At 42.6% G+C, this 8137-nt stretch overlaps 2 protein-coding genes across 9 annotated transcripts in view; one reads left to right on the top strand and one right to left on the bottom strand.

Annotated features, from left to right (window-relative positions):
• Plcd4 (phospholipase C delta 4) overlaps positions 1-802 on the bottom strand; it is a 26245-nt gene extending 25443 nt beyond the window's left edge. The window contains exon 1 of the transcript XR_004117929.1: positions 586-802. The gene's annotated coding sequence lies outside the window, so the exon portion shown is untranslated. The remainder of the gene's footprint in view (positions 1-585) is intronic.
• Usp37 (ubiquitin specific peptidase 37) overlaps positions 1-8137 on the top strand; it is a 106384-nt gene that overhangs the window by 2284 nt on the left and 95963 nt on the right. The window lies entirely within an intron of this gene.

Genomic DNA, 8137 nt, shown 5'->3' with positions numbered 1-8137 from the left:
AGGTTGGAGTCGTGCTATGCAGCCCAGCTGGCCTTGAACTCACAGCCCCCGCTCCCTCATCATTCTGGCTACACATAATAAAAATATAGGTAGAGAGAAGCAAGTTCACAATATTCAGATCAGAGGACTTTCTTAGGGAAGGCCACACCCATGCTCCCATGTCTCTTTCTTCTCAACTACCTTTCTGTTTTGTCCTTAAAAAAAAAAAATCGATGTTAAAAAACATCTTTTAATAAATTCCAGCCAGGCAGTGGTGGTACACGCCTTTAATCCCAGCACTTGGGGGGCAGAGGCAGGTGGATTTCTGAGTTTGAGGCCAGCCTGGTCTACAGAGTGAGTTCCAGGACAGCCAGGGCTACACAGAGAAACCCTGTCTCGAGAAAAAAAAAAAAAAAAAAAAGATAAAAATAAAAAATAATAATAATAAAAAATAAGATAAATTCCAACTTTCTAACAACACCAACACCAGAGCAAAGTGAGAGAGAGGGCACTTATAAAGGAACGAGCTCCTGCCAAGGGTAATGAAACCAAGATGGAGGGAAGGCATCCAGATTAGAAGAAAAGGGTGTTATAATGACCCCATACTTCACAAATAAGAACTAAGGCATGAGAAGTTTCTACAGTCCTCTGGACTGTGTGCTGGCAGTAAAGACTACCCGCCCTCGTCTGCTCCTGAGCGTCACAGCTGGGCTCACAGCTGGGCTCAGCTTTTGCTTTGCCCTGGGAAGACTGTGAAGTGTGGCTTTTCTAACCCAGTGGACGGCAGTTAAGGCAGTTATGGGTGCAGGGCACATATATGGAACTCCGGTGAGGTTCCTTTTCAGTGGTGTGACTTAGCCTTGTGAGATGGACATGACTTTGAATGTGCTGACTTCTGGTTGCCTCTTAGAGTTCCCTCAAATATCTCTCAACTGCCTAATAGTCTGCCATTAGTGGTTATTGATAGCTAAGTCTTAAATTCCATTAAAATAAAATCCTCTAAGTGATGACTACAAAAACCAGGATGGAGATGACTTTTGGAAGGCGTTGTGGTAGAATGAATGCATAGCTGGGCTTGATCTATTTTTAGGCTTGAGTATTATCAGGGGTGGGCGGGGGGGGGGTGTCCTTCATTAAAAAATAATTTTCTGTCATACATTTTCTGTAGGTCTATAGTGCTTCTATTGTATTTTTTACAAGGAAAGGGATTTAAACCTCTGCAATTTATTTTTTTATTTTTTTGTTTTTTGTGAGATGGGCATATCCTTATGTTGCTCAGGCTGGTCTTGAACTTGTGGCTCAAGTAGATCCCTCAGCCCTCCATCTCTGCCTCCATGACTATGGACATGTGAACCACCATGCTTGCAACCCCTGAAGCCTTAGTAGCTTTACTTAATTAGCCCAGGGAGTGGGCTCACTATCCATTTGTTTGTTTGTCTGACAGCAGGTTTGTTGTTTGTTTGTTTGTTTTTTTAAGATAGGACCAATGATAGTATAATCAAGGTTGCTCTTGAACCTAATATGTAGCTAGGGATGACTTTGAATTCCAGAACCTTCTGGATGGGATTATAAGCATGCGCCACTTTCCTTCTTAGAGCAGGCTTTGGTAGCAGAAATTATAGTCCAAAGGAAAGGAAGGCATTAAAAGGGAAGCCATTCCTGGGAGCAGGAAGAATAGAGACATCAAATTACAAGCCATCAATTTCAGATTTGACTCCACTTTCCTGACATCATAATCTCCCTTCTCCACCTAATTCCTCGTCTCACTCAGGACTAGTCACCCCTTTCCTCTTTCTCATTGGCTCAGTGTTGCCCAAGCTCCTGGGTGATGTAGGAAAGAAGGCTCTTTTACCCTTTAGGCTTTTCTGGGAGAGAGCAAGTCTCAAATACTTGTCTCTGCATTCTTACCAATGCACCACGACTCCTTAGCTTGTGTTCTGATTTGGGAGTAGAGTCTGTGAGAGGTTTCACAAGGTTAGTCTGGCTCCCAAGAATACTTGGGAAGGGGCTTGGAGAGATGGCTCAGTGGGGAAAGGCAAGTTGCTGCCAGTTCTGACCACTTGAATTTGATACCCAAGATCATGGGAGGAGAGAACTAACTTCTAAAGTTGACTTCTACTTTCCACATGCCCAAGCGCGTGCGCTCTCGTGTACACACACACACACACACACACACACACACACACACACACACACACTGGATAAACGTAAAACAAATAAATAGAATTGTTGGATGGAAGCTCCTGGAGAGAACGTGGGAATCTGAAGAGATCCAAGAGGCTTTGGCACAGGAACTGTTCATCTGCTTTGGTGATTCCTGTCTGCAAAGATCTTGGCCCTTCCCCCAATGTTTTCTATTATTAACAGATCCAGAAACTTGATCGGGGCAGCAGCAGCAGAGGGACTCTTTGGGAACCATGCCCAGGCAAGGCCTAGAAGCCTTAAATTGAAATGAAGTAGCAAGTGCCATAGGGAGACCCAAACATGGTGCTGGGTCCTTCCAGCCATGTCTTCCCAGATGCCCTTGGCACAAACTCTTCCGTTGCTCAGGACATTCAGGTTGGGGAATTTGAGTCCCCTTCCCCAGTCCACTCAACTGAACTCAGATTTCTAAAATAAAGCATCTTTTTGTACTTAAAAGATAACTCAAGATATCAGATTGCAGGGCTGGGGAGATGGCTCAGTCAGTGAGGTGCTTGCTAGGCAAACATGAGGACCTGAGTTTGGATCTACAGAATCCACAAAAAAAGTCAGGTACTAAGAGAGTTGCGGGGGTGGGGACAGGGCTTTCTGGCCTGTGAGTCTATTCAAATCAGTGAGTTCTGATCAATGACAGATCCTGTTAAGAAAAAGAGGGTGGGGATCTCGGAGATGGCCCAAGTGTAAGCATTTGCCACAAAAGCCTGCTGACCCGAGTTTGAATCCCCAAAGCTCCTGTATAACATGGTAGGGTATTGAGATGGGAGGTGGAGAGAGGAGAATCCCCAGAAGTTCACGGGCCAGCTCGCCTGGTGTGCACAGAACCAACAAAACCTGACTTAAAACAAGGTGGATGGTGAGAACCGATGCTAGAGATTGTTCTCTGACCTCCACGCCTGTGCTCACACTCAAGTATATGAACACACCACACACACACACACACACACACACACATATTACTGGGAAAGACTGAGAGTCCATTTGAGAAATCACTGTGGGATTACCTATAGAACTGAAAGCTACATAATTCCAGAAGACCAGAGAATGTATAACCACTCCTCCATTCCAACAAAACTATGCCTCAGTTCTGTCATTTTATTAAGTGGCAGGCAGGAAGCTGGTAAGAGTAGAAAAACAAATCCCAGCGAGCCAGGTGACAGGTGGGAAAAGAAATTGTATGTGACACAATATTCCAAACTGATTCAAAATGTCAGAAAAAGACACAAACATACATACATGGTATTTTTATGAGATTCCTGTCTACAAAGAGGTTAAAAGTTAAAGAAATCTGGAACTAAAAAGGCTAACTACATTTTTGGCTGTTTTTGTAAATTTTTAGAATCAACTTGTCAATTTTCACAATAAGAAACCTGGTGTAACTTTACTTAGGACTGAGTTGAAGCAGCCAGCAGGTCAACTTGAAGTAATTAGCATCCTAATGCCATTTTCTTCTCCACACCCACCCACGGGCTGATGTGCATTTTCTCCCATTCATGTTCCCCTTTTTAAAAACTTTAAAATAATTTATTTTTATTTTACGTGCATTGGTGTTTTGCCCACATGTCTGTCTATGTGAGGGTGTTGGATCCCTGGAACTGGAGTTACAGTGTAAGCTGCCATATGGGTGCTGGGAATTGATCCCAGGTCCTGTGGAAGGGCAGCCGGTGCTCCTAACTGCCAAGTCATTTCTCCAGGCTTCAACTCACCTTTCAAAGAAATGTTCACTTTTCAGTGTAAAGACTCCTATGTCATTTGATGTCCTTGTAGGTATAATTTGTTTTCTTTCTTTTTATTTATTTAAAAAACTTAAATTTAAGCCAGGCGCTGGTGGCACATGCCTTTAATCCCAGCACTTGGGAGGCAGAGGCAGGCGGATTTCTGAGTTTGAGGCCAGCCTGGTCTACAGAGTGAGTTCCAGGACAGCCAGGGCTACTCAGAGAAACCCTGTCTCGAAAAACAAAAAACAACAACAACAAAAACAAAAACAAACAAAAAAACAACAAAAAAACCCCACAAAACAAAAAAAACTCAAAAAACTTAAATTTATCATTTTAAATTATGTATAGCATTTTAATTATGTAGAGCATTTGATCCCTTGGAACTTGAGTTAAGGATGGTTGTTTGCTGATGTGTGGGTGTGGGAGTAGAATCTAGGTTCTCTGGTGGTGGTGCATGTCTTTAATTTCAGTATTTGGGAGGCAAGGGCAGGTGGATCTCTGTGAGTTCAAGGCCAGCTTGGTCTATATAGCTAGTTCCAGGACAACTAGGGCTACACCAAGAAACCATTTCAGAAAACATGCACACACATATAACATTTACTTTATGTGTATGAATGTTTTGCCTGCGTGTATGTCTGTGTATGTGTGTGCTTGGTACTTCAGGATGTCAGTTCTCTGGAAACTGGAGTTACAGATGGTTCTAGGACACCACATGGGTGCTGGGAATCAAACCAGATTCCCAAAGCTCTTAACTACTGAGCCATCTCTCCATACTGCAAGAAACACTCCTTCTTAACTGTTGAGCCATCTCTGTAACTTCATTCATTTACTTTGAGATATGGTTGCTTATATTTGAAGGTAGCCTCAAGAATACCTATGTGGTCTAGAATGACTGGGAACTTCTGATTCTCCTGCCTTTATTCCTTGTAAGCTAGGATTATAGGCATGTACCACCATATCCAGTTTCTTGCTTATGTGTAACTTTTGTAGCCAGAACTCCTTTTCTAAAAAGTTTTGTTATGCATGTGAATGTTCTGTCTTGTCTGTCTATCATGCTCACGTCTGTGTGTCTTAGGAAGCTGCCCTCACCTCCACCCACCCCCCTTTTAAACTACACTGGCTGGGGACTGATAATGGAGGCATGAGACTGGACATCCTAGTTTCTTTCCTCATCTCAGGAAGAATACCTTTTTTTCTTTCGAGACAGGGACTCATTTAACAGATGGCTATTGGAGCTCCTGACTATCTCCTTAGTGTTGGGAATCACAGGCGTGCGCTTGGCTTATGGAGAATGACTTCAACATTTTCTTATGAGATTTGTTAGGATTTTTGTTGATGCTTTTTATGAAGATTGGCCTTTGTTGGCACTGAGAATGACTCGGAACTTCTGAACCTCCTGCTACCATTTCCTGAATGCCGAGTTTATAGCTGCATGTAACTCCAGCATTATTATATTATTATTTTTGAGATAGGGTCTCATTATGTATCCCAGGCTGGCTTTGAACTTAAGAGATCTGCCTACCTCTGCCTCGTGACTGCTAAGATTAAAGGCATGTGCTACCATATAACTTAAAACAATCATGGACATGTTGTGTTCTTCACCTAGATGGTTGCTTTGCTTCTGCTGTGAACCACATTGACTGGCTTTCTTTCTTTTTTTTAAAGGTATATTTATGCATGAGTACACTATCATTGTGCTCTTCAGACACACCAGAAGAGGGCACCAGACCCCATTACAGATGGTTGTGAGCCACCATGTGGTTACTGGGAATTGAACTCAGACCTCTGGAAGAGCAGTTGGTGGTGCTCTTAACCGCTGAGCCATCTCTCCAGCCCTACAGGCTTTCACATATTGAATCAACCTAGTATTTTTGTAATGAACTAGTTAATCTGATACATTTTAAAAATTATTTTATTTTTTGGTTTTTCTTAGATAAGGTTCCTCTGTATAACAGAACTGGCTGTCTTGGACAGGCTGGCCTTTAACACAAAGATACACCTGCCTCTGCTTCTCAAGTGCTAGTACTAAAGGTATATACCACCAAGCCTGGCTATATTTTTATTCACTGCTAGATTTGATTATTTTGTTTGCAAATTTCTTTCCTGTGGTGCTAAGACCTGAAGTATGTGCTCTATCAGTCAGATCCACCCCTTGCTTCCTTCTTTTTCTTTTTCTCTCTCTTTTTTTTTTTTTTGGTTTTTCGAGACAAGGTTTTTCTGTGTTGTCCTGGCTGTCCTGGAACTCACTCTGTAGACCAGGCTGGTCTCGAACTCAGAAATCCACCTGCCTCTGCCTCCCAAGAGCTGGGATTAAAGGCGTTCGCTACCACTGCCCAGCCAGCTTATTTTTCAGTTAAAAATTTTATTGATGTATGAATGACTTGCTTGCATGTTATCTGTGTACCACTTGCATGCCTATGCCTGCATAGGCCAGAAATGGGAGTCAGACCACCCTGGAAATGGAGACACATACACTTGAGAGCAGCTGTTTGGGTGCTAGGAATCATATCCAAGTCTTCTTGAAGCTCAGTCAATATTCTTAACCACAGAGCCATCTCTCCAGTCTTACTGTTCAGTTTTTTGAAACAGAGTCTCACTCTGTAGCCAATAATCTAGAACTTATGAAGACATGGCTGGCCTTGAACTCACAGCATTCCTTGTCTCAGCTCCCAATTGCCATTACAGGTATGAGACACCGTACCCAGTTTCCTGTTCTCATTTTAAGAGACTGGTCCTCATTGCTGGGTACAGAGTAGGACATGGACATTTGGGAAGCTGGGAAAGTTGAATCACAAATTGAGGACTAGATTGAGCTAAATGTGATCCTTTGAATTGTATGTCTACATTCATGGCAGAAGTTGGTCCCTAGTTTTTTAGGATGTTCCTGACAGGTTTTAGTAACTAGGTGCTGCTGTTTCAAAAATGAAGTGAGATCTATTCCTTTCTGTTCATAACATTACCCCATTGGCGGTTCTAGGATAGGAACGTCACTGTGTATGTGGAGGCTGATTGAGTGTACACCTGCACCTGCCCTTGTGTACCTGTAAACTGACACTGGGTGATTCTCCTTTCTTAAAAAAAAAAAAAAAACAAAAAACTGTCTGATTATATGGGTGCTATGCCATGGTCCATGTGTGAGGCCCAGAGGACCAATGAGTGGAGTTCTCTTCTATCTGTACATGGATTCTGGGAACCTAACTCAGGCCATCTCACTGGTTCCCACTTTATGAGAAAGCTTGTCACTGAACCTGGAGCTCAATATTTTGGCTAAGTTAGATGACCAGAAAGGCCTCTGGAATCCACCTGTCTCTGACCCCTCCATGTTGGGATTATACAAGAACACTGCCAATGGCTTTTATGTGCACCTAGGTTGAGGAAATTAGATTTATATAGTGTGTTAGCTGAGTAGATGGTCCTGGGTGATTTTAAAAACAAATAAACACCAGGCTAGGCAACCCAGTGAGTGTTCCTCTACAGCCTCTGCTTCATTTCCCGTCTTCATATTCCTTCCCTTGATGCTTGATGGACTGAAATCCATAAGGGAAAGAAATCTTCTCCCAAACTGTTTTTCGGCCATGCTTTTATCACACTATACTGCAAACAAATCCAAGACACAGAGCAAGTGCTTGACCTACTACTGAGTTATCTCCCAAGCCTCCAGGGCAAACCCTCACTCCAGACCTAAAGTAATGCATTTAAAAGTTCTGATGAGTCTGTTAGGGTTTAAGTTCACTGATATTTTCAAAGTTGTTTTTAATTTGTAGGGTTACCCCTCCCATTTTAGCTGACTTTTGTTTTTATTCTTCATATTAAGTTTTCTATTTTCCATATTGACATGAAGTTCATGCTTTTCAGCTGTGAGGTATGAACTAGAGGTTATATATTTATTTCATTACACTATTTGTCTGTCTGTCTTTGCGGGCAGGCACAGACCACAGTGCTCCAGTTGAAGTCAGATGATTACTTGCCAGAGTCGGCTCTCTCCTTCTACTATGTGGGTGGTAAGGACTGAAGTTATCAGGCTTAGTGGCAAGCGTCTTTGCCCAATGTTTTGGTTGTCTTTTCCTCCCAGAGACATAGTCTCACTATGTAGGCTCTGGCTGTCCCGAAACTCACTATGTAGACCAGGCCTCAAACTCAAGAGATCCACCTGTTTCTCTGTCTTGGGTGCTGAGATTAAAGATGTGTGCTACTCCCAACCTCCTGGCAATATTGGAAATCTTATTTCTTTCCATTTTTTT

The sequence above is a fragment of the Mastomys coucha genome, unplaced genomic scaffold (assembly GCF_008632895.1).
Source record: "Mastomys coucha isolate ucsf_1 unplaced genomic scaffold, UCSF_Mcou_1 pScaffold14, whole genome shotgun sequence".
NCBI classification, from domain to species: Eukaryota; Metazoa; Chordata; class Mammalia; order Rodentia; family Muridae; genus Mastomys; species Mastomys coucha.
The sequence above is the reverse complement of the archived record's forward strand: the minus strand, read 5'-3'. Positions and strand labels throughout refer to the sequence as shown.